Consider the following 26,943-nt stretch of genomic DNA (forward strand, 5'->3'; position numbering starts at 1 on the left):
GGCCGCTTGACCATCAACACCACTGGAAGAATGTCTACAACCCAGCCGGTAGGGTCATCTTATCCTGGTGTAATCATCACTGGATATGACTGTTGATTACAATGAGCAGCTAATGCATTTGTAAAAAAAGATATGGACAATTTAAAAATGTTCTGCGGATGATTTCCTTTACTCCGCTAACATTCGAGAAACATTGGTAAAAAATTTCCATTGAGTTCATGTTTTGATAGACTCGTTCCCCCTGCTCGTCGCTCATCCCGCCAAGGTTTTTGGGAAAGAAATCGAAATGCGAATGCAAGAAATTAAGTTTTAGTGATATATATACCACATCCTATTTCTTTATATGCTGACCTTGGCTATCCAGAAAGTTTCCACAAATCTTTTTGAAAGCCTTCCATACGTTAAGTTCTAAGGCAATTTTTCAAAGTTTTCATCCTGCAGAAGCTCTCTGATTCTAGGCTCCACAAAGATATCCCTGTGAGTTTCGCGGCGCTGATCTTTGAAAATTTCTCACTAAAGTCATGAAATCCTGTCGAAGCGTTCATAAAACTCTATTAGTAGGCCAATTTAATGTGGAGAAGTGGAAGAAGAAGAGGAAAATCTTCATTGGATCCACCAGTGAAACATACTGTATTACACAGTACTCGTTCCTCACTCTGATGCGCGTCTTTGATGCACCCACATCTATGTTTGCTGTAGAACAGCTGTGGCATAGGCATAGGAAACAATATTTGTAAACTCTCCTTGCATGCTCATTGGCATACCAATGATTTGAGGTCACTGTAGATATTCCATTGATGAGTGCTGAATTGCCTCGAATAGTGTCTGCATGTTATAGTATGTCTCCCTTAGATGAACAAAATGGGCAGTGGGGACGGATGGCTTTAAGTCCCCGTTAATCAAGAGAATAGGCTTTTAAATTTCGCTGTGATGCGTCTATAAAGATGCGTCAGTTCCATAAAGTGATTGGAAGAAGGTTGTCTGGTCCGATACACGTTTCCTGTTGCATCATGTGGACGGTCAGGTACCTGTGCGTCGTTTATCAGGGGAAGTGATGGTGCTGGTTGCACCGTGAGACGAAAACAAGCCGGTGGCGACGGTGTCATGCTTTGGGAGATGTTCTGCTGGGACACCCTGGATACAATCATCCATGTGCTGGGCACTCTGACTTTTACCACCGACCGAAACTCACAGTCTGCACGGGTAGCACAGTGGTATCACTGTCCTCCCCACACCGGGTAGAAAAGGCCCGGGTTCGAATCCCGTCGATGACGCGAGGAACTTTAATGGGCTTTTTTCATTCCGTGGCTGAGTTAGTCGGTCTCAGGCGTAGATAGCAAGGTTTCTCCCCCCCAGAAACTGCGGTTTTTCGTCCAGCAAAACAGACAAATCGACATAGAACACACGCAATTAACAGACATAAGATACACAACACGGCAGATGAATTTCATTATTCGGATGGCCTAAAAATAATAGTTTTGTTTTGTTTTTTTCACCTAAACTCACAGCGGAGATGGGAGAAATCACAGGAGCCCTTAGACCCAAATATACCTATACCTAAATTCACCCTCTTATATAAGTCAGTCTTCATCCCAGCCGTGACATATGCTGCGGGGGTGTGGTACCTCAAGGCAAATACAGTAGTGAACAAAAGAAAGCTTGAATCCATTCAACGCTACATGTTACTTACGACTACCAGAGCTTGCTCCGCTGTCAGCACCCATGCGTTCCACGTCCTGGCTGGATCCCTTCCCTTGGATCTAGAGGTTTTGCGCTGTGAGGAAACACTAGAAAGGAAGAGCTGTAACCCACATGGATTTCACTGTTGTCCCAGCAATCAACAAAACCATACAACACAAAAGGCTTACAGAACACCTAAAAGACACCTGGCAGAACCGATGGAATTTATCCACCAAAGGAATCATTACCAAGAAGTTCCTCCCAGATATCAGCAAGGTATATCCACTCTCCCAGGCATGGCTAGCTCCCGGACTATACACCACATTTTTACTGACTGGACATGGCTCCTTTAGAAGACAGCAACAAGAATTTGGTCTCACAGACACCCCATTCTGTGCCTGTGGACAAGAAAAATCCTGGGAGCACTTCCTCCATGAGTGCGATCTCTTCGAGGACCTGCGTGGACAACTATACACGACTATCCACTCACTACTCAGGAAAGAACACATTATTTTACAGGAGCAGCACAACTACAGGACCTTCACCCACTTTCCTCAGCTGCTCTTTACAAAACGGAGGGCCCTTTTACTTCCCTAAAGAAAACGACACACCATAATAGGAGTAGGGCCCATCTTTTGGACCCAAATGCTGGAGATGACACTGTCAAGTTAACATCTTGCGACATATAGAAGGCCATTTGGCGGCGCTCTCTACCCTGCAGTAGCGAGGTACCTTTTAACCCCTTCCCCCGGCGGGGGAGAGGAACTTGTTCCCCGTCCTCCCGCCTCTCCCATTTTCCTTCTGGTGCGGCACGGGCATGCTCCACTGCTTGCAGGGACCATCTACTCTATCGGCACCTTACTTCCTTTTCCTCCTCCCCAGCCTTCAGTCTCCCTACCTTTCTTTCACTTCACACCGCGTCTGCCCCACACGTCCAAATTTAATTAAGCCAAAATTTCTGCCCGACCTATTAGGCCTCAAAGTTTGATATTTTCAGCGCATAACCCTCATCTAGAGAAATTTCGAAAGTTATTGGCAGAATAGACCGCGTTCATCTTTTACATCTTAGGTCCTAGCCACTGAAATCTCAGGAAAGTAGGTGGCAGGACCTGCCTGCCAGAGTAGATTTATCTTAATGATATATCCGGTCAGCCTCCCCGTGGCTGGATATGGTAACGTCGGGTCCCACCAGAGGCCCGACGGCTAACAGACCGAATGAATAATGGGCACAACACTACATATCACATGATCCATACACTTTTAAAATCTCTGGTTTTTGATAAGGTACTGTCACTCGATGCATAAAACATACGCGGAGATGGGAGAAATCCCAGGAGTCGTTAGACTCTCAACATACCTATACCTAAACATCATTGCCGACCAGGTACACCCTTTCATGGGAACGGCCTTCCCCTCTGGCGGTGCCGTCTTTCAGCAGGATAATGCGCCATGCCACACCGCGCGGATTGTTCGTGACTGGTTCGCGGAACATGAGGAAGGCTTTCAGTTATTGGCTTGGCCTCCAAATTCCCTAGACATCAATCCCATCGAGCATCTGTGGTTTGTGTTTGAACAGCAACTCCGATCTGCTGGGCTAAACCACAGACCTTACAGGAGTTAAAGGATCTGCTGGTTGCCTTTTGGTACCAGATACCACAGGGCACATTAGAAATATTGTAGCGTCCATGCCTCGCCGGGTACGAGCTGTTTGGTCTGCACATGAAGGTCCAACATCATATTAGATAGGTGGTCATAATGTTTTGGCTCATCGGTGTAAGTTTCTACGGTGCGTGTAGCACATGGCTATAATCACCGTCATCTGTACACCAGGTGGAAAAGGCCTTGGTTCGCATCCCGTCACTGACGTGAGGAACTTTTATTATGGGCTTTTTTCACTCCGTGGTTGAGTTAGTTGATCTCAGGCATGGACAGCAAGGTTCCCGCTATTTTTTTCCTTTACTCAGGAAACTCAGGTTTTTCATCCAGAAAAAAAAAACAAGCAGATCGACCAGAGAACATACCCAGTTTGTTGGCGATATAGAGAGGTAAATGAAATCGTTCTCGGTGACCCTAATATGATGGGGTTTTTTTTCCCTATTTATGTTGATCAATTTCTTTTATCTTTTATTTATTTTCACTCCGTGGCTGAGTTAGTCGGTCTCAGGCGTAGATAGCAAGGTTTTTCTCCCCAGTAACTGGGTTTTTTTCGTCCAGCAAAACAGACAAATCGACTATAGAACATACGCAATTTACAGACACAAATACGGGTTAATGTATTTAATTACGGGCAACCCTAAAATAATAATTTGATTTTTTTTTACCTTTTATTTAATTAAAATAAAAATCTGTTATCTTTTTGCACTAGGGAGACAACCTTTAAACAGATCAGCGCTTCTTTGATAGGATCTCTGATAGTCCTTGAACCATTCTGACAGTCGATACTGTATCGTGCACACTCAGTTCACTGGTTGACGGCGTGTCATCATTCAGAATTAAACTGATCACTTCGCACTAAAGAGGTGTCCGACCAGCCCTCCGTCATAGACGATCTCAGGCGACAGTGTACACGTTGCTCCCCACAGCGAAAACCCCAATATACTTCTTTTGATGTAATCCCTCACATGTTCTCTCACAGAGGGAACTTTTATCAGAACAGAACTGTCTTTGACATCCAAATCAGTCTGCATCTTCTAGCTCAGCCTCCCTTCTCTGAATAAGTTCAACTCATTAACTAGCTACACAAATTAATAACTTCCTGTTCAGGAGCTTCACACCAACTATTAATATTAGTACTCGAAACCACTTTTACCTCTCTTAAATTTAGAAAAATAAGCAAAATTGCTATAAGGAGAAGGCGTCACATTTTATTTTATACCTCTGATCGCGCTCTTCGTTCCCAAATTTATTGAAATGAAAAATTGTTGTGTCTTGATGAAAAAACGAGAACTCGGCACAGGCAGTTGGGACCGCACTCGTATGCCTTTTTTTATGGGTGTGAATTCCTCTCCCTCAGTATCGAAATTTGGCTGTCCTTCCAAACATGATATTAACCACTGTTCAAATCTGGTGGGAAATTCGCTCCAGTGAATTTTGTTGGGTAGATCTTAAGTAATTCCTTTTTTTTTTGGGCTCGAAGTTTTGCGCCTGTTACTGCAGTGTACATTGAGTAATCTTGGAAATGTTGACGCTAACGACATCTACTGAAGAAATGAACTAGTCACGCCCTCTAGAAAGTGATGGAAAAAATTTGAGACGGAAGTAGAACTAGTTGTTGGTGCATGTATGATGTCGTATTATGATTTTTAATTTACCCATTTTTATTTTACTATCTGAAAGTAATATTCAATGGTGTTATTTGCATTGTGTTCTACACATGGAAGAAGTGTCTGTCCAAAATATGTAATTTGTGATGCGTTTTAAGTGGAGTCATTAATGGAAATAGGTTTACATTTTATCTTTCATGGCGTCGAAATTAACTTTCCAAGTATGGAGAAATCTGTGGAAATAAGCAGGCAGTACTCTATCCTGAGACTGCACAGACTGTTGCCAAAATGTACGCTCAAAAAGAAACAAAAAACACCAGAAGACTTTAACGGTAAGTTAGTTATCTTCCATAAGCTCTAGGATTTAGATTGAATATTAAGTGATAGTCAAGTAAAAAGAAGTTAGGTAATGATGCAATTTTATTGGCATCATTACCGAACCTGATAAAACTGGACCTAATTAAAAAGTGGCACACTTAGTCCAGGTTCTCCCTCTTTCCTAACCTTCCGTCTTTGTAATAATCTTATTCTCAGATTTTCTGACCTAACTCAGTGTTCGATTTATTTATTGTTGGCTGGCGTTCTTATAAAATGAAATAGGGGCCGTATCCTTAGGTCCCTTGCATAGCCACTGTGTGTGCTGTATTTTTAAATATGTAAATAAAATAGATGAATTTCACCACCACTTTGTGGAATATCTATGTTTGGACTTCCAACGAGTCTCTGTAGTAAATTACAGAGACCTCTTTGTTACTGAGCTAAATAGACGAAAAGAGGAAATAATTTCGGGAAATTAGAATTGTATTCACTCAATAGCTTTATTAAAAGTGTTCGTATTTACTGTCTGATGTTGCAGTTAAGTGAATGAAGGATACAGCTTGATCATTATGTAAATACCAACGATATTAAAACGCTAATACGTTCTCGTACTAATACAGTTGCGTGGGGTCATGTGAATTAGTAGTAGGGGTGGAGTAGCTTCAACGGCATTTTCCACCTCTGTTTTCGTTTAAGCCTCTGAATATATATTTATATATATATATATATTTTTTAAATTTTCATCTAAGTTTCAATAATTGTAAGCAAATGGAGAGGTTTTTTTTTTTCTTTTACTATAAATTGCTCTAAACCATCTGTTTATTGATAGATCTCGAAGACCTAAAGAAGGTTGTTGGTGAGCGAGAAATTCAATAATCTGTGCTGAATAAAAAATATCTTTCCCGTGCTTTCCGGCCCTGTCTGCCTCTTGGCTTTTAGCATTTACATCGAAGTATTAGAAGCATTTCTCATTAAGTTGGAAATAAGTTGCTCGGTTTCATAACTGGAATATTAAAGAACACTTAAAACTATGTATGCAAGAAAATAATAAATTCATATCCGCCACACTGTACTTTTTAAATGATAATACACCAGAAACGCATTCCTCAAAGTGACTATTTTATTCCAAAATAAAGCTGTTTCAAGGAGGCTAATTATCAAAAGCAACCCCCTCCCAAATTCATTACATCTCGCGTGAAAATGCGTGCTGTGAAAACGTTTACCATGGTTGTTAATGTGTATGCGATTGGTTAGAATCATATCAAAATTTGTTGTTTAAATGGTATTAGCATTAACTCTTTACAAGTTTATTGCGCGAGAAATTTTTTTACAATTGTAGATGCCAACTTTTAAATAGTGAAATACAGCAATTTTTCGAAAGTGTATATTTTTAATTGTTATTGTTGTGCTCAATTGTGGAAAAAAAAAAGGCAAAACTGAGAAAACCAAATGGATTCGTTACTTTTGGACCCTTTGCAGTTAATCTGTAAATTAATAATTTAATTAATTAGGTGTCTAATAACGTTTAAGAAACGTATTAAATTTTGTTAGGTAAATCCGCTTCTAATCTGATTTAGATTTTTATAATCACTTTTACATAAGGATAGTTCATTGTTTCCGGTCAGCATTTTCACACTTGCTCGTTGGAACTTTACGGGTTCGAGCGGAGGCGCCTCCGTAGCCAGGTGGGAAGGAGCAGCAGTGCGTAGCGCACGCTCCTTGATTAGACCGGGGTTCGAGCCCGTCACCACCAAATACGGAGGATGCGGAAAGGTCAAGGAATGACCACCGCATATCCCGGAGCAATATGGCCTTAGTTGCTAATGCTCCTAAAAACCAAATAACAAACAACAATGGGTTCGCACCTAACAGTTGCTAACAACTGTTAGGTGGCTTTTCTCATTTTAGCGTCTTTTCTAGTCCTTGCGAGGATATCTGATATACTGTATTTATCTTTGTGTAAGGTTGAAACTGAGGCGTCTTTACTATACCAGCTGTCTCGCTCCCGACTTCTCGGACCCCTGCGTTGGCGGTAGAGTTGTTTTGTCACCGCACTGAAATAATTTTCTGGAAGCCGATTTCACAATGTTCAGAGATTTCGGCGAGAAGTGGTACTCGCACGGATTAGAATAGGACATACTCATCTGACTCACAGACGATGATCCTCCTCAAATGTTTATACTGCTCAGAATATCTAACAATCAAACATTTTGATTGACTGGGCACATTATGAACAACATCGAACTTCAATATTTCATTCTCTGGCTAATCAACGAAAACCGATGATATTAAATGATATCATTGGAGAGGAGGCAAGTAGCAATGAACTTTTCGGTTTTTTGAAACAAACTGGAATTACGAACGAATATGATTAGTATCTGAGCTAAAATGAATTTGAACTGGATTCATATTAATTATTTTTTTTAACATCCCTATGATTAGGTGCACTATAGCCATAGCAGCTTGTGCGCCATTAAATACCCATACCAAACACACACACACACACACACACAGATTTCTATAAGTAAAAGAAGGCAAATGTGGGGAGGACAGAATGAGGGAATATGGATCAGGCCAGAGAGGAAAAACATGAATTTTGTTGTAGATGATTACAGTCAATTGAGTTCACTGTTCATTAAGCACCATTTATTATAGCACCATGAATTAGAGTATGCAGGATAACTTCGTATATTGTATACGCTATCATTTCAACCAACAAAACATTTTTCTTAGTGTGTAATATTTCTTTAGAACAGCATATTTATAACGTACGTTAGAACAGTAATGAATAAGCACAATATTATTTAGACTAATAATAAATTGTCACAAAACAATATTGCCCACGACATTTTTTTCTAGCACACAGGGTGCAAGCGTCGACAAACATTGATGGCCTGGAGCAATAGGATCGCGATCCCTTTGGGGTCGCGATCCTATTCTATATTGTTCCATATTGTGTGAACATATGAAAAGATATCTGGAAAGTTTTTTTTAATTAGTATTTATTTGTGTGCAACTAGGTCAATCTCATTTTGTACGGCTGTGTGGCCAAGCAGTTAAATATAATAAATTCTAAGAGCCTATATTTTCATATCGTGTGTATTTCCATGCAGTCAATCTTAGCATTAGTCGTGCTTTTTGCCTTGATTGCTACTTTCCCCAGTTGTTTTGGAATTCCCCAATTGTTTTTCCCACTACAGTACTTATATTTGTGAACTTGGATTTTCTAGTTTAGTGTCAATTAAATGCAAAGCGATACACAAATTGATAGATATTGATAGCGAATTATTTTCTGTTCTAAGGAATTTGTATCCTACAATTGACAAGTTTATTTTAAAAGAAAATTGTTTAACCTATATACACTGGTGTTCAAAGAAAGTGCACCGCTTAAAATTGTAATTGTCGTCCGAATAACGTAAGTATAAGGCAATATTTCGTACAGATTGCATCACATAAGATTGACACGCGTAGCAAGTGCAGTAATATTGCATCAGCTGTTACTTTCATCTATATAAGCACGCTCTGAAACATGTTCAGTCATTCCTTGCTTCTGTCAGGATGGCGAGTTACGTGCAGTTGACGCCACGAAGAAAGACTGCTATTGTTGCTTTACGTGAGGAAGGGTGTTTTCCCGTTTTATTGCTTATAGAGTGTCTTGTAATCAGTCGACAGTGAGTACATTTCTTTCCAAACTCAAGAATACTGGTTTTGCTGATAGGAAAAAAGGAACCGGATGCAAAGGAGTCTCTACGCGAAAACAGGACCGCGTTTTGAAGCGCTTATGCCTTAAAAACCGTAAAGCTTTTTCGTCTGAGCTGAAAAGAGAATGGAAAGAACAAACAGGAGTGGTGGCAAGTGCAGTAACAGTCAGAAGACGCCTCTTCAAAAATAGACTTGTAGCCCGTCGTCCTAAGAAGAAGCCCCTCCTCACACAAAAAATGAAGGCCCGATTAATTTGGTGTAAGGAGCATGGCATGACAGTAATGTGTTTACATTTGTTACAGGTGAGTTGGAAGAACGTTCTATTACAACTTAGCTGGCCAGGAACCAGCCCGGACCTAAATCCTATAGAGAACTGTTGGCATCGTGTGGAATGTGCAATTGCCAGAAAGAAACCAAAGATCCTTCGTGAACTTCATAATTCGTGTTTGGAACCTCGAACTATCAGTTTGTTATTTTCAGAAATTGATCTTGTCAATGCCTCGACGGTGTGCTGCTGTCATCAGGACCAGAGGCGGTTCAACTAAATATTAGTTTGCACCTGGTGAACTTTTCATTTTGTTTTCCATTTAAAATGATAAACTGAAGCAAACTGAGGGCTTCTGATAACATTTCAGCCATAATTGTTATATAAAGGTTGCAAATGCTCATTTTGGAATATATTTTTTAAACTCATATTTAATAATATCACTGATATTCACAGGGCATACAGTATTATCATTATATAAACATCATCATATTAACATCCGTAAGGATTAATATTATATTGGCTTTCGGTATTTGCCTTCTATTGGCAGGGTCAGGCGCCTTTTGAGAGCACCAGTCAAATATTACTTAGCCCTTAACTATGAATAAATATCTTTTGTTTATATTTCTATTTGTGATGCTACTCATCCATGTAACGTACCATTGCGAAAAAGGGTTAGAAATGTGAAATTCATGGGTGATGCACTTTCTTTGAACACCAGTCTATATAAAAACAATCAGTAAAGATTTCAGGCCCATCGCAATCGGATGCTCTCTACAAAAAATATTTGAAAAGCAATCCTAAACACCACTGTTTAGGATTGCACTGCTTTGGGGACAGGCCAGAATACTTTCACTCTGTGCTTCCGCGAAGATTGACTTTGCAAATTTAATGGAGACACTACTACGGATACAGCGAGCATTAAATAATAAACAACAGTTAGCTGTAATTTTCTTATCTGTAGCAGCAGCCTTCGACAACATCTCTATCCCAGCTATGACAATAATCCTGAAGGAGTATTTCCTCATTACAGGAAGCATCTTAAGCGTTCTGACTAACATTGCGAAAAAACACCTTGCAAGTAAGACATGTTATCGTAATTAACGGAAAGCAAACAGTAACTTACCGTATCTCCAGGGGAGTACCCCAAGGGGGGGGGGGCGTACTGTCACCAACTTCTTCGCAATGGCACTAGCTCCATTTTTAGCTGAAAACTGTGAACAATTCATTACATATGCAGATGATTTGAAATTTTTTGTTGCATCTAAAGAACAAGAAACTTCTTTAGGTGTAACAAAAAAATTTCAAATCATCTCCATATGTAAAGAACAAGAAACTCTAGACGCCTCCGTAGCCAGGTGGGCTGGAGCAGCAGTGCTTCTTGATTAGACTGGGGTTCCAGGCCGTGACCACCAAAGACGGAGGATGCGGTAGGTCAGGGAATGACCACCGCATATCCCCAGCCCGGATAAAGGGTGAGGGTTGGCGTCAGGAAGGGCATCCGGCCGTAAAATATTTCAAACTAAAACAGTAAAAACGCTGACCTCATATATATATATAATGGGGAAAAAGGCGAGGACAAAAAAAAAAAAAAAAATTAATAATAATAATAAAGAACAAGAAACTGCATGCTATTTCCAATTTTAAAAATATGTTATTCAAATGTAATAAATAATAAGTGATATGTCTCAATAATGATAAAAATTTCAATGTATGCATTGCATTAAAAATGTTAAAGTAAATCCAGTGGGAAAAATTTAGCTTATTATCATCATTCTTCTCTTTCTTGGTGATTCCTTTCTACTTCTGACTCTCTCTGTCTCAGGTTAACTCGGGAATTAATTTTTTTTTTTTTTTTTGCTGGTGCAGCAAAAGCCTTAGGCTTCCTTGCACTATATGGCTAATAATAATAAATTCCCAGTTTCGCAGAAAACCATTTTTTACATTTCAAAAAATACCGGGGGTGGTGGTGGGGGGGAATCGCTGATAGTTCCGTCTGAGAACCACTGGCTTAGATTTAGAGCGTTCGAGTTGTGTATTAGTACTAGTGTATGGTGGTGCCATCTTACGGCTATCCTTGAAACTACCATAGTAAGTAATCAATTATTCAGCATATCCATTAAATACAATCCAGTAAGCAGTGCACTTTTTGAAAGCCCAGTAGGAATAGAGAAGAAAGTAAAAAAAAAAAGTATATAATTGCTCAAAACATCATAATAATCACTAGTATGTAATGATTCTGCGTGCGCAAAAAAATTTTAACATTCCAGTAGCTATTCATTAGACAGAGAGAGTTACACGATGCAATTTTAATAATATTAAAAAAAAATATTATTTACAATCAAAATCATAAATTACTGTTTATCTTTGATTACAGCATGTGCAAAAACGTGAAAATTTGCAAATATTTAAGCTTCAAATACCGCACGAGTTTCAGAGATTTCCACTAAGCCATGCTACGTTCTGTATGCGTTTGCTACCTTTTGTTCCTCTAAATCCACATAGCAAACAATTGTGCTTGTATTAACTGTTTCTGTGAAACATTTTTTGCTTTGTTGCCTATCAGTTATCAAAACTGTTACATTAGATTCTATTTCTTCGATGCATGTTGCGTGCTGCCATCTAGTGTACGTAATAATTTCTTGTTTTGGTTATTAGTTGAATTTATTTGCTTATTCTAAGTTAAGACACCACCGTTTGCATAAGAAAGTTACAGGTAACTGACCGAATGAGAATATATATCGCTGTTGTCCAGACTTGTGTGTGAATGAACGCGGCTTGTTGCTACAGGTGTTGTAACCCATAACTGTAAGTTATTAACGTGTTTACCCGCTTGTCAAAACGGACTGTTCCAAGAATTACTAAGGAGGCTTAGGAAGAGAGGGAAAGAAAGAAAACAAAATAAACAAATTTATTTCTACATGGCACGTTTCTAAACAGGTTTGATGTGGTTGTTATATTTGAATAAAAATAATAGTAATAAATTGCGCGAGCGCTGATGGCCTCTCACGTTTCTTTGTAATCAAAGAGGAAAAGTTCAACTCACGAACATACAGTTGGTATGCGTAAAATCAAGTATGAAGTTCGCATTGATAGTTCGAAATAAGTGAGCCTTCGATCTGGGCCTTTTGTAAAAATTTACAATGGGAGGAGGGTACAAAATATAATTTGAAATTAACCGTAATTATAATGATTATATTAATTTAATAAATGGCATTTTCTTAGGAAATTAACGAAAAAGAAGAAAATGAGCCCTGAAATTTCATCTAAAGTTGACCATACTTATATCATACTGCTGTTTTATACGTTAGCCTCGATCTAATGCAAAAATAAAAAATCTTGGCAGAAGTTAGTTCCTACAAGTTCAAGGAATTTTGATTTTTACCGACGTTATAATTTCGATTATGTGGATTCGAATTCCTGATGAAGAGGGAATGTTTCAGTTATAGGAGTAAGGATTTTCGCTGAGATTTTTCATCCCACAAACAAGTCATCGTTAGAGCACAAACCAAACCATGTACAGATACCATACTCTGGTATCTGTATCTTGCTTTGGGAAAATGTAGAATTAAAGAAAAACAGTATCATATATTGTTAAACATAAAATCGTAAATCGATGTTCGATTATGAAAAAGTTGAATCGTTGCTTTGGTTTATAACGGACGGATTCATTATTCAGAAACAATAATAATGTGCTCTCGGTATTATTAATTCTAACTTGCATTTGTGAATCGTTTCAAACGTTCCAATAAAACGTACATAAAGATGGAAACAATGAAACATGAGAACTATTCGTTACAGAGTTAATTTTTTTCGCAATAGCCACACCACAATGAATACGTTCAGAAATTATTTAATTAAAGGTTTATTTAAACCTTTCCCTAAAGATTTATTTAATCTATTTAAAGGAGATTATTTATTAATATGTTAAAAAGGTGATTTATTTATAGGTTACTTCCTAAAGATAACTCGTTTTGTTCAAACAGTCGTCATCACATGGAATTAACCTTTGAAGAACTCGTTTCGATACAACTTGGCAACCTCACAGATGATTGCCATCCGTACTTAGAAAAACCTCTGAAAACCGGACCGGAGCTTAATCGACGAGATAGATTTTATTTTTAATATGAGGTTGGCAAATCAAGGATTCTTGGATACATTGCAGTAAGGAAATTTATGAACTAAAGATTTTGTAACGCCTTTTCTTCAGAAATTTCTTCACGGTGAAGAAGATCAATGTACTGTTCATATATGCTTATGCATGGGGAGGATTGGCAATGTCGGAAATGCAGGTATTTCAACTGTGACTATTCAAAAGGTTGCAATTGTAAGCAAATATCTTCATGTAGGATTATCCTTTAATTTTGCGAAATCGGCTGAAATGACTTTTATAGACATTAAAAAATAAAGCGAAGTGACACAATTTTAATTAGTGGACCAAAGGATGAAAAAATCTGACGTCAAACGGATTTAGGGATGACGTGAGATGAGGGGCTTTTATTCATACATTTCTTTGTCAGGGCCAAGTACTGATTGACTCCTACCAGCTCTTGCCTAATGGAACCCATGGCAGATAATGCCATCCCATACCTATGCTGTCTGGTTTCCATACGTGTTTAGGCACCCATGATATAGTCAGGTGTCCCGCAAACAACACTAAGAAGGCCTTGAGTATAGGATACTGGATGACGAGATGGCTTAATCGAATTACCGAACATCCCTCACCATTTCAAAAACCATACTTTACTCAGGTATAGAAATTATGAATCTTCTATTCATCTACTTAGTGTTTCTAAGTTAATCATGAAGCAGATAGCCGTATCTGATTTGTATCAAGTATGTTACCAATTCTTCCTAGAGGAACTATCGCTAACGGATGTTGTATACCTATGCATATAAAACTAAATAAAGCGGCTCTAATAAGACTTTCTTACCAAAGCTTCGAGATATAACCTACATATAAATCCGTTCAATGTTTGTAAAGATAAAATATATAGGCGCCTCCGTAGCCAGGTGGGAAGGAGCAGCAGTGCGTAGCACACGCTTCTTGATTAGACCGGGGTTCGAGTCCGTCACCACCAAATACGGAGGATGCGGAAAGGTCAAGGAATGGCCACCGCATATCCCGGAGCAATATGGCCTTAGTTGCTAATGCTCCTAAAAACCAAATAACAATAACAATAACAATAAAATATATAGGAAGCAAAAGAAAAATCTACCCTCATATTCAGTTCCGAAACTGTTCCTCCAGTCAATTTTTTTGCACGGCCATGCTTCCAGCAACATAAATCTGTTTCATAATCCACATCAAGACTAACCTCCCCCGCCAGATCTAATTTACCTCACAGTCAGCACTCTCATATATCCCCAGTAAAATCCATGCAACCGAGAGAATTGTTGGAAGACTAAGTAACCTTGATTTTTCTCTTCCGTGTTGAGATTCTTCTCCGCTTCAAAACCCACATGAAAAACCCAAACAAAGACGAACTTTGTGGACAAACTGTTGGCGGGTCGTAATGAATGACAAAAGACTGTGATTTGAGGGAGATTTAACCTGATGTGCAGTTAAATTCTAAGCTGATATTTACAACTGTAACTGGCTTATTTTACCAAAAAATTACATCATCGTATTTTTTTTTTTGTAAATTTCTCACTGTATATCTTATGTGCAACCATTGTTATTTACCAGGTTGTGTATTCTATTATTATTATTGTTAAATCCGTTTATTATTGTAGCAAATGTTTGCTTTCACACCTTTTACCCAGCCGACCGGCTAGAAGACTGTACATGTAATGTAAATGGTCAGGTGCGAGGATGCATAAGTACACGTGCTTTGAGTCACTGGGGTTCAAGCCCGCGACTGTTAAATACGGTGCTGTTTCTCGTATTCTCTATCTTATGAACTCCTCTGACCGTGTGTTCTCTGGGAGACCTATTGCTGTGCTAGGCTGTTGTGTAGGATCTTTGGCACCATAAAAAAAAAAGTAAACTGCAGCCATCATCAACCCACAGCAGGATGGAAGCCTCCTCAACAATTCCTGTTGAGGGAAATGGACCATAATCTGCCACGCTGGTCCAGTGCGGGTTGCCAGATTGACCGTATTTAGCAGTCAGGGGCTTGAACTCCCGTCTGCTCAAAGACCGTGTGCTGTTTCACTTCCGCTCCTGACCACTCTCGGCTACGGAGGCCGGCTTTGGCACCATACCGTTTCCTAAATAACATAGGAATATACCATAAAATATAATAGTTATTACAATAAAGTTAATATTTCTTATTAACCATTAGAAAGACACAATATGGCCCTAGCGGCCCATGTGTCGTTAAATTTCATCACAACAACAACCATACAGGTGGTTGACACGACGATCATTATTAAAGTCAACTAAAGGTTTTTCTTTATAAGTTACCCCTTTCTGTCCGTAATTAATCCTGTTGCTGTTCTTCCTGTTTATGCTATTCTTAAACATAGCCACTTCCTTCTTGAGAGGCTTCCAAGTAATATTCGAAATGTGACCTAATCATTACTTTATATAATGCAATAATTGTTGCTTTTTTCTCTATTGCAAAGGCCTTGTGTACCTTACATTTTATGCTAAGTGCTGATGCTCTGTAGAACCAACAAGAACCAGTTGCAGAATAATAGGTGTCCCCGTATTCCTAGATCATCGTTGGAATGCATGTACCAATCTAAATTTGAAATTGTTTCCTACCTTCCGCCACGGACTCATGATTTTGCGTTTCTGATTTTTACAGACAACTTAAAGATTACTTTTGAAGTTAAATGATGCAGACGCTTGAAATATGGTGCACTTTTTGCCAAATAGTGCTTCAAAAGGAATGAGAAAGGTTGTTAGTTTGATTAAAAAAAAAAAAAAAAAAAAAAAAAACATATAGGTAGAATGTGCATTCCTACGTTTCTTCCGAAACGTAGGAATGTATTGAAATCATATGCTGAAATTCATTTGCTGTAGCTATTAAGTCGTGTTTTTGTTTAGTATTGCGCACTTCATGGTAGTTTTGAAATTTTGTTCTACATTTCCGGATGTGCTGTGATACGGCAAAAAAAAGTGTTCTGTTTAATGAGTGCATCCAGCTTTGAATTACACTCACCATAGATCTCATTCCAAAAGTAAAGTTCCTTTGCCGACGGTAGACTTGTTCAAAGCTCTGAAGAATTACACACCCTGCCATAAACAGTTATTTTCTTCCCATTAGTTTGCGATAGTAGTAGTGATGGTGGCATGTGATGCAAGAAAGCGAGTGTATGAGCTTATGCAGCATCAGCCAAAAAAAAAAAAAAAAAATTACAAAACAAATCCTTCTAAATGTTTGTCCAGTTCCTCCTTAAATTTATTCAACCTATCAACTTCCACAACGACAGATGGAAGTTTGTTCCAGCAATTAACCACCCGCTGGCTAAAGGCATGTTAGTAATATAATGCAAGGAAGCCACACGCTTTTTCTGCACTGCCAAAAATAAATAAATAAAAAATAAATAAATAATAACAATAATTCGTATTTTTGAGTCGCCAATTGTTTTTCTCCTTAGTATGAACTTCATGTAATGTAAGCTATAAATAAACAAAACAACGTTTAGTTTTGCAACGACTCCGATACTTGGGATCTCATTTTTATTAAAAAAACTGATTTCGGTTTGTTTAATTTGCTTTTATTTCTCTGCGTAACAGAAACTTGCATTTAAAACGATCAAACCATCCATGAAAAGTAGAATTAAAAGCTTCTTCATTCGTACTTTCGCCAAATTTTTGCTTTACACGCGTATGTAAACTTCATTAGAAAAGTTATAATTATTTTCATTGATTTTCATTGACACCCCTGCTTTTAAGTATTATTGAGATTGAAATGTATCCAGTGCTTTATGTATTAATAAGACATTATAATGTCTTATTAATACATAAATTATATGCCTATTATGCCAATTATATGCCTATAGGCATATAATTGGCTTTGTATGCGGTGTACTAAAACATCTGAAGATATTTTTTAGCATTTTTAAATTATTCTTGAAATCACTTCAATAACTGAAAGCAACATTAAAATCTCTTTCCCTGTAGTTTGAATTTGTAGCCTCTATTTATGGAGTAATTTGTAACAGTGAAAATTTCGCCTTCTTTCATTTTACTTTTTCCTGTCAGAGCCTTGTACACCGCAATCAGGTTTCGTTTAAGCAGGTCTGTTCTGCCGGCTAGAGAATCGCTCGAAGAATTTCTGCTACGTATCATCTCCCATTAAAATAGTCTGTTAAGTTTTATCAAACAATTTCTTTAAAAAACTAAGGACTCGGATAATACCCCAAAAATTTAATGAAGGAACTCGCCTTAGCCCTTCCAGCACACCTCTGCGTTTAAGTATTATTGAGACTGAAACGTATCCAGTCCTTTATGTATTAATAAAAAATTAAAACGAATATATCAGTTTTGATCTCGGTGAGATAAAATATAGGTATGCCATTGGCTTTTTATGCTGAGAACGAGACTGTTAATCAGGTACCAGTTCCTATTCTTGCGTAAAGTTTGACGCAATGGAGATTAAGTAAAAAAAAAAAAAAAAAAAAAAAACACTGATGTAGATCCGGCTGATCCCCTAAAGGTACTTTTTCCTTAACTGTTTTTTAAGCATCAGTGTATTTGTTAATTAAAAGATGACTATGAAGAACAATACAGCATTAGTTTGCCATCGTGATCCAATTTTAGCCAGGAGTTTAATGTATTATAGGCGGCAAACTAGACAGCTATGCAATACAAAACAAAACTAGTATTAGTATTGCCAAAGTGATTAAAAAAAAAAAAACCCAGCATACTAAATCCAGTTCTTTTTTTTAAACCGAGATACATTTCCCAATTCCACCCGCAGTTTGAAGGGATGTCTTTAAATCGAGAAATGGCGGATTACGATATCTGGTTTACGATACTACCTGGAACAACGACAAAAAAAAGTCCCAGATGTTACAGTTTCATCATCATCATCAGCCATTTTCAATCCACTGCAGGATGAAGGCCTCTCCAGCAGCTTTCCAGTTCCTTCTGTTTTGAGCACTGGACATCCATTTACTACCCACAAACTCATGAATTTCATCTATCCATCTCCGCCTTTGTCTTCCAGATTTTCTTCTAGCTCCTCTTGGATACCATTCTGTTATTTTCTTAGTCCATCTGTCATCATGTCTTCGAGCTATGTGTCCTGCCCAAGACCATTTTAGTTCTTTAGTTTTGATAAGAATGTCCTTTACTTGAGTTTGTTGCCTAATCCATGTGTTTCTCTTCTTATCTAACAGTCTGATTCCCAATATGATTCGTTCCATTCTTCGCTGTGTAGTTCTCAGCTTCTCTTCCATTCTTTTGGTGAGTGCCCAAGTTTCACTTCCATAAGTCATGGTGGGGAGTATACATTGGTTCATTATTTTACGTTTCAGACAAACTGGGATATTGCTCTTCAGTATGTGACTATATTTCCTGAATGCTATCCATCCAAAATTTATTCTTCTCTTGACTTCCAGCCATTTATCATTATTACAGCTAATAACTTGTCCCAGATAGGTATATGACTCCACCTTTTCAATTACTGCTCCTTCAATCATTATTTCCCTTTCTGTGGCATACTTGTTCATCATTACTTTTGTTTTAGCCATATTCATCTTTAGCCCAAAATCCTTACTAGCTGTGCATAACTGATTAAGATTTTCCTCTAATTCTTTGGGATCATGGCTTATGACCACAATGTCATCTGCAAATCGTAAATGGTTTAGGTACTCTCCGTTCACATTGACTCCTTTCTGCGACCAGTCTAATCTTCTGAAAGCTTCCTCAACGGCAGCAGTAAACAGCTTCGGAGATATTGTGTCTCCTTGTCGAACTCCTTTCTCAATTTTAAATTTCCTACTGTCTTTGTCTAGTCTAATAAAGGAGGTAGCACTCTCGTATATTTTCTTCAAAATCAAAATATATGGGGTATCAATGCCTTGTCTTTCCAGTGCCCGAAACATTGCCTTGTGCTGTATGGAGTCAAATGCCTTTTCATAATCCACAAATGCCAGGCATAATGGTGTTTTATATTCATTTGCTTTCTCCATTAGCTGTGATATTACATGAAGGTGATCCATAGTTGAGAATCCTGTCCTAAAGCCAGCTTGCTCTTTCGGTTGATTCTCATCAAGTATTCTTTCTAATCTGTTAGTAATGACCCTTGTGAACAACTTATAGATGTGGGATAACAAGCTAATTGGTCTATAATTTCCAATTTCTGATTTATCTCCTTTCTTATGCAGCAAAACTATGATTGCATTATTCCACTTCTTAGGCGCCACACCTTTTCTAATGCACTTTGTGAAGAGCCTTGCCAGTTTTTGTGTTATGTCTCTTCCTCCCAATTTTAACAACTGTACAGTAACTTCATCTTCCCCCGGGGCTTTCTGATTCTTCATTTTCTTCAATGCATGTTCTACCTCATCAGGAAGAATATTGGGTATGTCATATGTGTTGCTGCTTTGCAATCCATCTTCCCCACTGCTGGCATCATTCCCCTGCTCCTTGTATAATTCTCTATAGTAGTCTTCTGCTATTTGAATTATGTTACAGTTTAAGGATCCTTAAACTGGAGGATCTGGGATATTGTAAATAAAATGTAAACTGCAGGCATTATCAACCCACTGCAGGATGGAAGCCTCCTCAACAATTCATGCTGAGGGAAATGGACCATAATCTGCCACGCTGGTCCAGTGCGGGTTGGCAGATCGACCGTATTTAGCAGTCAGGGGCTTGAACCCCAGTCTACTCAAAGAGCGCGTGCTACTGCACTCCCGCTCCTGCCCACTCGGCTACGGGGGCGCTGATATTGTAAATAGAGATCCTTATTGTACTGAAGGCGAGCTGATCGAAGTTTCTTTAAAACTTTAATTAGGATGCCAGGCTGATGCCTAGTTTGTAAACATTGTAAAAAGTCAATTTTGGAATGTTCCTGTATTTGGCATGTACTCTAGATACGACATTAATTTTCATAACTGCATAAGTCGTTTGTGCCCCCCAGTGCAGGATGGCTATTATTAACGAAAAACTGCTACAAAATGTTGAGAAACTTTATTACTGGTACAAACTTTACTACATTCCTTTATTGCGACCATTACTTATGCCTACAACACAATTGTATCACCGGCGAAAACAGCTAAAGAAAGTGTCACATAGGGTGTTTGTTATCTCTTTAATTAAAAATTCTTTCAGTTCTGTTACAGTTGTCGCAACCCCGCTATAAACTCTGACTTCTGATATATCTATAATGAGAAAGTTGCTGGTATTAATCAGGCGAACGTAGAGACCACATACAAGGAAAGTGACGAAATCGTTCTACCAGGAAAATATTTGTTAACGTTAATGAGCTTGACATGACCACTGTTTGGTAAGGCCTTGAAAGTAACCTTTCTTGTCTGTCGTTGTCGCAGATCGGATATTATGGTTAAATTATCATCTTTGATTACTCGTTTTTGCACTTTTAGTTCTGAAAAAATAAACAAAACAAAACATACATATATATATATATATATATATATATATTTCAGTGATTAACACTCTATGGATAAAAGAAAATATAAACAGGATGAAACGAGCAGTGAGCCCATACCAAATTGTTTCTTTACATGTCATGAAGAGAATTTTTCCGACTGAAAGTCTGATCTGATTTGATTCAAATAATAGCATAATATGTGTTTCCTATTGAAAGCTTGAACCGGGGAGATCTTAGACGGCAGTATGCCAAACTTTTTATAAAGAGCATTCCATAGTGTCCATACGCTTTCAGTTATACAGAAACAGCAAGCTCATTAACAGTACTTCAATTTCTGCTCTTCAGTAGCGAAGATTTCAGCAACACTTCTCCTGCTCGCACAAGATATTCCTTTATGCGGTTTATAACGCGTGTTTTCTGTGCCTCGTCCATCCCAATGTCTTTATCAAATTGTCCAGAACTTTACTAGAACATAGTAAATAGTATTATTTCCCAGGATGGGAAATAATCTCTGCCGTGGTCCATGTTTCAGTAAAATTGAGCAGTGAGAATGCTGAGTAAGTATAAGCATGCGTCAGTATTCCAATAGCGCAGCTTCAGTATTGCATTCCTGAACATACCACAACTTTGAAACTTACCACAATGCCCTTATATCAGTTCATCTTGAATAAATGTTTCCGTTGCTCTTTGGAAAAACACGTTAATAGTGATTGTATTGCCTCAAGGGGCGTAGAGGGGAACAGGCATTCTGTGTGTTATTAGACACTCTAAAACACTGATGGATCCAATATCTTTCTATTTCAGAAGATTTAGGAGAAGTTCGGTTGACCTGCCTCCCTAAAATCCACTCATGCCCACCTCGATGGTAAGCTGCATTACGTCACAGAGTGGTTCCCTTCAAGACGCCTGGTCAGCGTGAAGAGGAAAAGACCAAAGCCTACAGCACGACGAAACAAATGGCCCCAGTCCCCAGCGGCTTTCATTCTCCCTCTTACGGCAGCGAGAGGATCAGAGTGGAAGCAGAGGGTGCTAAGAATCTCTGGGTACTACCAGGTTGTCATGCACGGAAACTGAACTTTGCCTGTTACAACGTAAGACCGCTCATCGGTGAAGACAGGATATTAGCGCTGGAAAAGGAATTAGACAACGTGAACTGGAATATCATCGGTTTGGCTGAAACAAGAAGAAGAAATGAATTACGGATAAGTTTATCAAGTGGAAATCTGCTGTACACCAATGAGGACAGTCAAGAGAGCGAAGGTGGAGTTGGCTTTCTGGCCCATAAAGATATAAAAAATAACATTTTGGAATTCAAAAATACATCACCAATGGTGTCAAGACTGCTTTTCACGATATCTAAGAGGTAAAAACTTAAGGTTATAATGATATATGCACCAACATCGAGCCATGATGATTAAGAGGTTGAAGAAATGTACACTGAAATTGAGAGTCTTCTAGATGAGCAGAAAACTTACTACGCTATCATTATGGGGGACTTCAATGCTAAAGTTGGAAAGAGACAAAACAGCGCAGAAAGAGTTACTATAGGAAATTTTGGAATTGGTGAAAGACTTAATGGAATTTGCAGAATCTCGAGGAATGTCAGTAATGAACACTTTTTTCAAGAAAAGGGTGAACAGAAAGTGGACGTGGAAGACAAGGTAAATGTTGGAAGCGATCATAGAATGGTAAGATGCACACGATATAGATGTAAGAAAAGAAATAAAAAAAAAAACTGACTCGAGTAATAATACGAAGGTCTTTTTTGAGATAACAGAAGAGGAGAAAAAACAGTATGTGTTGGAATTTAAGAACAAGTTTGAGCTTCTGCAGGCTGCTCAGGACCAAGATATCAATGAAAATATTACAACTTTCTAAAAGTGATAAAGCCCAAGAAACCTATAGGTAAAAAGAAATACAAAGAAGAAAAAATTAGTAAAGAAACACTTGTTACGATGAACCGAAGATGACAAATGAAGAGCAAGATAAACACTGACAAGGAGAAAATTGAGTATACTGAGTTATGCAAAGCCATTAGAAAAAGTCTCAGAGAGGACATAAGAAGATTTAACACAAGAAAAGTAGAACAAACATTAAGGAAAAACAAAGCACTTAAATCAGCAGCCATGAGAAATAATACAGGAAGACAAATGATACTGAAACTGAAGAATACCGATGGTGTACTTATAAATAGCAGAGAAGGCATAATTAAAATAGCAGAAGACTACTATAGAGAATTACACACAGAGCGATGTAATGATGCCAGCAGTGGGGAAGGGGAAGATGGATCGCAAATTAGTAATACATACGATATACCCGATATCCTTCCTGATGAGGTAGAGCATGCGTTGAAGAAAATGAAGAATCAGAAAAACCCGGTGGAAGATGAAGTTACTGTAGAGTTTTTAAAATTGGGAGGGAGAAACATGACACAAAACTGGCAAGACTCTTCACAAAATGCATTAGAAAAGATGTGACGCCTAAGGAGTGGAATAATGCAATCATAGTTTTGTTGCATAAGAAAGGAGATAAATCAGAAATTGGAAATTATAGACTAATTAGCTTGTTATCCCACGTCTGCAAGTTGTTTACAAGGGTCATTACTAACAGATTAGAAAGAATACTTGATGAGAATCAACCGAAAGAGCATGCTGGCTTTAGGACAGGATTCTCAACTATGGATCACCTTCATGTAATATCACAGCTAATGGAGAAAGCAAATGAATATAAAACACCATTATGTCTGGCATTTTTGGATTATGAAAAGGTATTTGACTCCATGCAACATAAGGCAATGTTTCGGGCACTGGAAAGACAAGGCATTGATACCCCATATATTATGATTTTGAAGAAAATATATGAGAACGCTACCTCCTTTATTAGACTAGACAAAGACAGTAGCAAATTTAAAATTGAGAAAGGAGTTCGACAAGGGGAGACAATATCTCCGAAGTTGTTTACTGCTGCCCTTGAGGAAGCTTTCAGAAGATTAGTCTGGTCGCAGAAAGGAGTCAATGTGAATAGAGAGTGCCTAACCATTTACGATTTGCAGATAACATTGTGATCATAAGCCACGATCCCAAAGAATTAGAAGAAAATCTTAATCAGTTATGCAGAGTTAGTAAGGATTTTGGACTAAAGATGAATATGGCTAAAACAAAAGTAATGATGAACAAGTATGCCACAGAAAGGGATATAATCATTGAAGGAGCAGTAATTGAAAAAATGTAGTCATATTCTTATCTGGGACAAGTCATTAGCGGTAATACTGATAAATGGCTGGAAGTAAAGAGAAGAATAAATTTCGGATGGATAGCATTCAGGAAATATAGTCACATACTGAGGAGCAATATCCCAATTTGTCTGAAACCTAAAGTAATGACCCAATGTATACGCCCCACCATGATTTATGGAAGTGAAAGTTGGACACTCACCAAAAGATTGTATGAGAAGCTGAGAACTACACAGCGAAGAATGGAACGAATTATATTGGGAATCACACTATCAGATAAGAAGAGAAACACATGGATTAGGCAGAAAACTCAAGTAAAGGACATTCCTATCAAAACTAAAGAACTAAAATGGTCTTGCGCAGGACACATAGCTCGAGGACATGATGACAGATGGACTCAGAAAATAACAGTATAGTACCCAAGAGGAGCTAGAAGAAAACCTGGAAGCCAACGACGGAGATGGACAGAAGGAAATTCAAGAGTTTATGGGTAGTAAATGGATGTCCATTGCACAAAACAGAAGGAACTGGAAAGTTGCAGGAGAGGCCTTCATCCTGTAGTGGATTGAAAATGGCTGATGACGATGATACCTCGTGCAGAATCACTGTTAATAACTACATGAGGTGACACAAACTCGAACTAGGAAATTATTCGGATATCTCGAACCTTCCTAATGTAAGAATATTCCAAAACTTTTACTTTTTTTTACAATAAGAACTGCGAGAGAAATTTTATACCTTGAAAGTTTTGACAATTATCTTGCATATAAGAAACAGTCTTGTATAATAATTGTTTTTATATAGTTTATTAATGTAGGAATTTAAAACTTATCGTTTTAGGGGTGGGTTCTGTTCCCCCTAAACGCTTTTGGTAATGCCACTATACCTGTGTATTATTGGTATCACTCCATGAGCTATCCTAGTAGCTTTTCTGAACTGCTAAGAGAATTTCATGTTAACTTGTGTTTTCATGTTTACTATTAAGCTTTCTTCATTATCACTGATATCGATCCATGTTTTGACGGCTCATCCTTGTCCCTATCCTCTTTCAACTACCCTTCACACTTCTTTCCATTCAATTGACAACTTTGTTAGTTAACAAAATTCTTTCCATTCAATGGCCATCGAACTCTGGGGATAATGAAAGTGAAGGAGACGGGAAATATATCTTGATCCTGTTCAAAAGACAGTCGTATACTAGACAACTCTGCTAGGAACATTAAGTATGATTCCTTCGTATTTTAATGCTAGTCTACAATAAATTCTACGATTTGTAAATAAAAATTGCATTTGAGATCGTAGTTGCGAAATACTGTGTTCTGTTTTTATTTCCTGTTTCATAATGTAAGAATGAGCCTTGTAGTGCACTTTGTGAATAATAGTGTTCACGAAAACTGCCACATCCTTGAGATCTGTGAGAAGAGATCTAGATGTTAGCTTCCACAGTTTGGCAACTTCTGATTTTCCTTAATAAGACGGGCACTTTAAATTAAAATTAGAAACTAAATTAAGAGACCATGTACGTGAGTTCAAAACTGCTGAATTAAAACAACTGGATTGTGTTAAATGGATATTTCAATTTAATATCAGGTTTATATTATTCTTAACGGGGGAGTCAAGAGTAAGTCATATTCTAAAAGACTGATTAGTTTCCATTCCTTGTTGCTTTAATGTCTATTTCCATAAATCGCACTGAATAAGTCACTTATTTTCATAAGTGATTATTCATGCTGAGATTAAAAATAGTAGCCTTAGCGGGGGAGTCAAATATACATGTAACAGCCATATACATATCAGCAAAGATGCTTAACACGTGCCCTTAACACGTTATGGCCCTAGAAATGGCACATTAATGTTCTTCAAACCAAAAGAAAAAAAAAAGAAGCCTTTTCAAATTTAAATATTTGGTGCTAAAATAGATTCACATGAGAAAAGAGAACGAAAAGGTAAACAAAGAGCGATCATCTCTTTATTGCTTTTTCTTTTTCTCATTATGCAGAGTACATGTTTTATTTTATTTTATTTTTGTTGCTATAGAAAAGAGATTTGTTATTCATATTTTATATGATTTCCTGTGTGTTTTGAAAGCGTTAATTGTTCATTACCATAAAATGAATAAGAATCAACAGCGTAAAAGGAAGCTTAACTGAGATTTACAATAAATGCAAATGAAGATAAAGAAGATGAGTTTATTTATCATAGGCTCAAATGAAAACCAAATGCTGGTAAATAATGAGATTCCTTTGTAATCGCCTGTATGCACAACGGCATACAGGTAACAGCAATAACAAAAAGGAGGAACAGAATTACGGAAAAAAAATCGTAAAATTAAAAAAAAAAGCAATAGATATAAAAATATTGTTTCAATGGAATTCTTAAAAAAAGTGACTAAATTGTCAAATGATATCTCATTATTAATTTCAAAAATAAAAAAAAGGCATTTTCTGATGGCGAGGAGTTAATCAATCTGAGTTTAGGAATGGAATAGAACTAAACTAATAATTAAACTATTGAAAAAACAATTCTCGGTATTCCATTTGTAACGATCAGCTGTAACAAGATGAATTGAAGTCGCGCCCGATGTGACAAATCAACTTAACATTTGTGTATCAGCATGTCTTTATTTTTCTTTTCAAGAAAAATATTGAGGAAAATATGGAGAACTGATACTCTCCAGAAGGCAACTTTGCAATGTTTTGGGCAATGATTAGTGTTATTGAATTTTTGAGAGCGAAAAATGAATCTCTCTCTCGATTCTTGTTATATCAAAACCAGAATTGCTCTCTGATCTTGCATTTTTTTAGTTGAATAGCTCATTAAAATGCGCTGAATGTTGAATTACAAGGTAGTAATAAATTATTTGAGTGATATTTCGTCATTGTCATTTCAAAAAAATAATAATAATAAACAAGTAAATAAAAAAGATTTTGTATTCAATTGAAACGAAAGGAAATAGGATTATTTCGA

General features: G+C 37.7%; 1 protein-coding gene across 1 annotated transcript in view; it reads left to right on the forward strand.

The window, feature by feature from the left end:
- The first annotated feature begins 5,178 nt into the window (after nt 1–5,178).
- LOC150088206 (protein spaetzle 3-like) overlaps nt 5,179–26,943 on the forward strand; it is a 310,468-nt gene continuing 288,703 nt past the window's right edge. The window contains exon 1 of the mRNA XM_090370624.1: nt 5,179–5,275. The gene's annotated coding sequence lies outside the window, so the exon portion shown is untranslated. The remainder of the gene's footprint in view (nt 5,276–26,943) is intronic.

The sequence above is a fragment of the Mastigoproctus giganteus genome, chromosome 3 (genome assembly GCF_048544385.1).
Source record: "Mastigoproctus giganteus isolate SK-2022 chromosome 3, ASM4854438v1, whole genome shotgun sequence".
NCBI classification, from domain to species: Eukaryota; Metazoa; Arthropoda; class Arachnida; order Uropygi; family Thelyphonidae; genus Mastigoproctus; species Mastigoproctus giganteus.